This window comes from Ictidomys tridecemlineatus, chromosome 4, assembly GCF_052094955.1.
Source record: "Ictidomys tridecemlineatus isolate mIctTri1 chromosome 4, mIctTri1.hap1, whole genome shotgun sequence".
Taxonomy (NCBI): Eukaryota; Metazoa; Chordata; class Mammalia; order Rodentia; family Sciuridae; genus Ictidomys; species Ictidomys tridecemlineatus.
Window position 1 is genome coordinate 51,305,673 of NC_135480.1, and position 6,296 is coordinate 51,311,968.

Consider the following 6,296-nt stretch of genomic DNA (forward strand, 5'->3'; position numbering starts at 1 on the left):
GTGTTCTGCAATTTCTGTGAACCACGAAAAAGGCTATGCAAGGCACTGCTGGAGAGTTCAGAAGAGGACCTCCAAGAGCATTGTGGGCTGCTGTGGCAGGGCTTTTATGTCTACTAGACCAGCCCCAGTCCTGGTCCCTCACACAATTGTTCATGGTCAAGGAGTATAGCAGGGCTCCAGTCTCCCACTTCCTTGGCCCTCAGACGCCCCTTCATACTGCCTTAGCTGCTACTCCAAGCCAGGAGCATGTCTGAAGGTTCCAGCCGCCAGGACAATGGGCAGTGGTTAGGCAGGAAATGAAGTCTCCCCTTCTTTCCAGTTAAGGAAATGGAGCACCAGCTCCCATGGGAGAAATCAAAGCAGTATTGTTTCAAAGAACAAAACAGTTCAGAAGAGAACAAAGTTTTTGGCATTGACTCCTCTCTGGAGAGGATACTATCATTTACACCACCCCACTTGGATGACTGCAGCCTGTCTGGCGGGGATTAACGACCAATGTACATGTTCATTTATGAGAATTATGCTCAAGGGTAGTGATCTTTCAGTGTCTTAATATTCCATACCTTCACAACTGTCAAAATGAGAACAAAGTCTGGCCAGCAATGAGAGCCCTTTCTAAGTTGGGAAGCAGGAGAGTCTGAGAGTGCATTTGCTCAGACGCCATATCTGTGAAGGGCCCTTGGACTCTTGCCACGTGGTTGCCATTGACATGACTTCCAATTTTCTGGAAGGGTAGAAGAGAAGGATGGAGCTACCAGAGACTGAAGAGCCTAGAATCTAGTCCCTTTCCACAACTTTCACTTTTAGATACAAAGTTAAATTTTAGGAACAAAATAGACATTAGCATCTACCTCTTGCCAAGTCTTATGGCTTGGCCATTGGAAAATTGATGAAAAAAAGCATAAACCCTGTCCTTGGGTTCACTGTGTGATGGGAATATATACACAGAACATTTTCTGGGGCCTGACATTGATCAAATTATATTATTACATTGTTTGCATGTACGAATATGTAACAATAAATCCCTCCATTATGTACAACTATAATGCACCATATAAAATGTGGAAATGGGGGCTGGGGCTGGGGCTCAGAGGTAAAGCTCTTGCCTGGCATGTATGAGGCACTAGATTCAATCCTCAGCACCACATAAAAATAAAGACATGTTCTCCACCTACAACTACAAAATTTAAAGAAAAAAAAAAACTGGAAATGTGACAGGGGGTTCACTTGATGCCTTGACTATAACTCTTGTGGCTTTGAAACTTACACGTTTTTTTCTTTTCCCAATCTGTTTTCCCTTAAATTTCTCCTCCCTGGTCTTCTTTCCCTAAATTTCTCCTCCTTCATCTTTTTCCCCCTAACCTTCTCCTTCCTGATCTCCCCTTTGATCTTCTTTTCCCTGATATTCTTTTCCTAAACTTATTCTCCCTCATCTTCTTTTCTCTGATTTTCTCCTTCCTAATCTCGTTTTCTTTGAATTACCTCTATAAAAGCCCCCTGTTTCTGCAGACGGACAGAATCACAGTCTTGGGGACAGGAATCCCCTGTGTTTCTCCTTTAGCAAAAGCAATAAGATGTCTTTTTCTTTTTTTCTTAAAACTGTGTCCTTGTTATTGGATTAGCATCAGGGACAGGGAACAAGCTTTCAGCAATAGAAAGAGAAAAAAATAATTTCCAAGGCTAGTGTGAGGGCATGCAGGGCAGAGACACACTTTAGTTTTTATGGCAGTGCATGACGATAACCAATGTCAGATTATAATCCTGGGTTAAATCTCCAGCTAGGTTTAAATGCTTCCCTCAGAAGTGTCATATGTAGGAAGAAGAGAAATGAAATTGAGAAAGAGTACACAGCAATCCTTCAGCAGGAGTATAGGTATATTATTTTTACATTTTATTACATCACATATTCTGAACCTATTTATCATGGTAACATTTAAGAATGAATGAAGCCATATCTTTGACAATACTGAGTCTTCTGATTAAAATGCACCTTCCTCTCACCAACTGTGGCTCACTCCCCATATCCAGTCAAAGGATATAATTACCTTCTTAAATCAGTAGTGGGGAACAGTTTTTGTGATTTGTCACCAAAAGCTTCTGATTGCCAAAGGGCATAGCTTATCTGACTCTGGACCATTTTGTGATGGAGTAACTTCTGGGAGTAGGGTGTGCTGAAAAACACTCTGGAAACCACATTGGATTAGAGATCTGTTTGGAAGATAGAATGGACAAGAAGGTGAATTCAAATTAAGGTGACTTCTGGGAGAGACATCTGAAAACCCAGCCCCCTTATTCTGTATATTCACAAGTGTTCTTCACTAGTCAGCTGGGGGATCCATGAACAAATACAGATTTGCCTCCGGAGTAGAGCAAAAAAAAAAAAAAAAAAAAAAAAAGCCAAAATTTAGACTTGAAATAGAGGACATTTTGTTTTCATATACTCAAAACAGAAATAACTCAAGTTACTAATGAAGTTGGGGTAGAGACACACTATTTAAAATTCTCTCTTTTTTTTTTTTTTTAGGAGAGAGAGAGAGAGAGAGAGAGAGAGAGAATTTTCAATATTTTTATTTTTTAGTTCTCGGCAGACACAACACCTTTGTTGGTATGTGGTGCTGAGGATCAAACCTGGGCCGCACGCATGCCAGGCGAGCTCGCTACCGCTTGAGCCACATCCCCAGCCCTAAAATTCTCTTGAAAAATGCTGGAATGTTAAAAGATTGCTAACGACTTTATTTTTATTTGCTAATTTATTTATACTAGGGATTGAACCCAGAACATTTTTGTCACTGAGCTACATCCTCCAATTTTTAAAAGTTTTGAGACAGAGCTGGACGTGGTGAATCATGCCTGTAATCCCACTGGCTCTGGAGGCTGAGGTGGGAAGATGGTGAGTTCAAAACCAGTCTCAGCAAAAGCAATGTGTTCAGCAACTCAATGAGAACTTGTCTCCAAATAAAATACAAAATAGGGCTGGGGATGTGGCTCAGTGGTTGAATGCCCCAGAGTCCAATCCCCAGTACCAGAGAATCTTGCTAAATTGTTAAGGATTTTGATAAATTGCTGAGGCTGGCCTCGAACTTGCAATCATCCTGCCTCAGTCTCCCAAATGCTGGGATCACAGGCATGTGTCACTATGCCTGACAATAACCTTTATTTATATAGATAGGCTGAAAGTGAAACATTTTGTCACACCAATGTGTTAGGGTGGCTGAAAGCTTTGGCAACCTTCCCACCACCAGAGTCTGATGCGAAGTGAGAGTATTTGAGGGAGGCTGAGCTGCTCATTCACTTGACCACACATCATAAGGTACACTGAGATTTTGCATGTGGTTTGCCTTTGGCATTTGCCCTCTCCTGTGTTCCTATGCTGCATGAGAAGCATTACCAGCAAGCTGATCCAACACACCCAAAGCCAGAGCACCAGAAGCTGCCTCTAGAAGGCTGCAGTAAGCAAAAGCTCTGAAATCCAGTTCATTGATCTTATTCTCTTTCAAAAGGTCTTTCTTGCCTCTGATGGCTACTTATACACGCAGGAATGAAAACAATTCATTAGTGGAATCTAAACAATGGACACCTTAAAAGCCCCAGCAAAAAAATCATATTTCCTGAAGATTCTAACGAATTTTTCTCAAAAGGGAACTAGGAAGAATCAAGAATTTTTTAAAGGACGACCTTAAGAAAGAAAAACTGGCATAGTCTCTGTTTGATCCAGACAAGTTGAGCAGGATAAACAAAGCCCTTCAGAACTGATTTGATCACATGGGCACTTTTTTATATTGTGCTCATCAATTAATGTACCTTAAGTTGTAATCTTTACACCAATCCTATGAGTTAGGTATAGTGTTTTGCTATAATGAAATAGTTGTCTGCTAAGAACACCTGTTATAAAAATAGCAATTTCAGGGGGAAGGGGTTTAAAGTTTCAAATTCAGAATAAAATGGTTTTGTTTTTATGCAGCATTCCTGGACTCCATCATCCCTGCTCCTTATTCTACACCGCCTTCTCTGCAGACATTGACCCACTAGAAGATGGAAGGCTGATCGGCGTGCATAGAGAGGCTGTGGTACCAGAGGATGGGCTGCTGAGTTCTAGGGGCAGCAGGAGTGGAGCCTGCCACTTCGTCAGAGGAGCACTTCCCACTTCTGGGTCATTCCTGTAAGTGGTCTGCCTCAAGCTGCAGCCCACAAGGAAGCAGTACCTGGAGAAACATCAGTCTCTTCTGGTGTGGGCAGGACTGTGAGGAACATTACTGCTTTGCTTACCTAGGGACAAGGGGGAGGAGTGGGGGGTGGAGGCGGATCTTCGGATACAGAAGAGTTTGTGCTCAAAAGGCACCTCTGTAATCAAAACCTGGAAGAGGGGGTGAATCACTGGAGAAACCACCATATACATTAGGTAGAGTTTTCCAAGGAGGCCCAACAATGTTCATTGAATTACTAAAGTGAGCCCGAAGTTCATGGAGCCTGAAGTGATGGGAGTTGTCAGTTGGGAAATGTTGGGTTTTTTTGTTGATGTTGTTAGGGGGGATTGAATTCAGGGGCACTCAACCACTGAGCCACATCTCCAGCCCTATTTTGTATTTTATTTAGAAACAGGGTCTTACCGAGTTGCTTAGTGCCTCGCAGTTGCTGAGGCTGGCTTTGAATTTTTTTTTTTAATATTTTTTAGTTTTCGGTGGACATAACATCTTTATTTTTTATGTGGTGCCGAGGATCGAACCCAGGCCCGAGCAAGCCAGGCGAGCGCATTACCGCTTGAGTCACCTCCCCAGCCCTGGCTTTGAAGTTTTGATTCTCCTGGCTAAGAAACATCAGTCATCTGTAATCCCAAATCACTGGGATTACAGGTGTATGCTACTGGGCATGGCTGGGAAGTGCTTAATTTAGATGGATTCTTGTCATTTGGGGATTAATCCACCTCAGGTAGTATGGGCACATTGGAAAACACAGGCAGACAACAGAAGACCTGGATCCCAAATCTGAATGTCACTGGTACTAACTGCACCACCTGCATGCACGTCACTGAAACTGAGGCTCTGCAGAGCACCCCCTGCCTGTAAGGCCCTCCTTGACTCACAGCTTGTCCTGAGAGCTGCACGAAGCCTCTTTGGTGCTACCATACCCCATGACATTAGCAGCCAGTCCCTCACACCAGGACGACTCCTCTTCATGAAGTTTGTGAGGACAAGATGAATTGAATGTACTGCTGAGGGCCATTGCCAAGTAGGAATGACGAATCGAAATTTCCTTGCTAGCATACCCCATGTTAAATGGAAATTTGCTATGACATTGCATGTGTCTTTGAGAAAGGTGACCCTGCTCAAGGACCAGGGTGGATCCAGGTTTAAAGTGTATCCTGCAGGTTTGAGGAAGTATCCCGCTCCTTGGGTTTAGGGCGTTCCCGGTTTAAGACTGTTCCTTGTTTAAGACAATCTGGGTTTAGGGAAGTTCCAGGTTTAAGGTTATTGCTGCTGGGTATAGGGCGTTCCTGCTGCCTGAGTTCCCGTGGAATTCCAAAGTATTTTGGGACGTGAATTGTGTGGGCAGAACTTGGATTTTCCCAAGAACGTGTTTGTAGAGGGCCGGTGTGAGTTCGGGAATAAAGAATTGCTGTTTGAATCTACAAGGTGTGAGTGGCTCGTGATTCTGTGCCCAGCCAAGACTGCGGCAATGTACGATGAATTGAAATGCATTCTGCTCTCATGTACAACTAAGTAGAACAAATAAAACATTAAAAAAAAATAATAATAATGGTAGAATTTAAATACTGACTGTACCTAACTATACCACTTTTGAAGTCAGGATGTGTCCTGACAGCACTAAAACTCACCAGGGATTATCTCTGTAATTTCAATACCTTAGTGTTTAATACTTGTGGACTATAGTAATTAAACTTTTTTTTTTAAACAAACAGTTACATAAAATATTATTATTGGTACTAGGGATTGAATCCAGGGTGCTTACCCACTGAGCCACATCCTCAGCCCTTTTTATCTTTTATTTTGAGATAGGGACTCACTAAATTGCTGAGGGCCTCACTAAGTTGTTGAGGCTGGCTTTGAACTCACAATCCTCCTGAGCTGCTGGGATTACAGGCATGTGTTACCATGCCCAGCATAAAATATTATTCTTAAACTGTTAGTTACTGAATAACAAAAAAATTAGAGACACAGTTTTCTCAAGAAAATCTGTAGAGAATTAGAGGAAAATACCTTTTGGTGTTGCCAAAGCCAATGTCTCGGCTTGGCACCAGAATCACGAGCCACCACACAGCTTTGTAGATTCAAACAGCA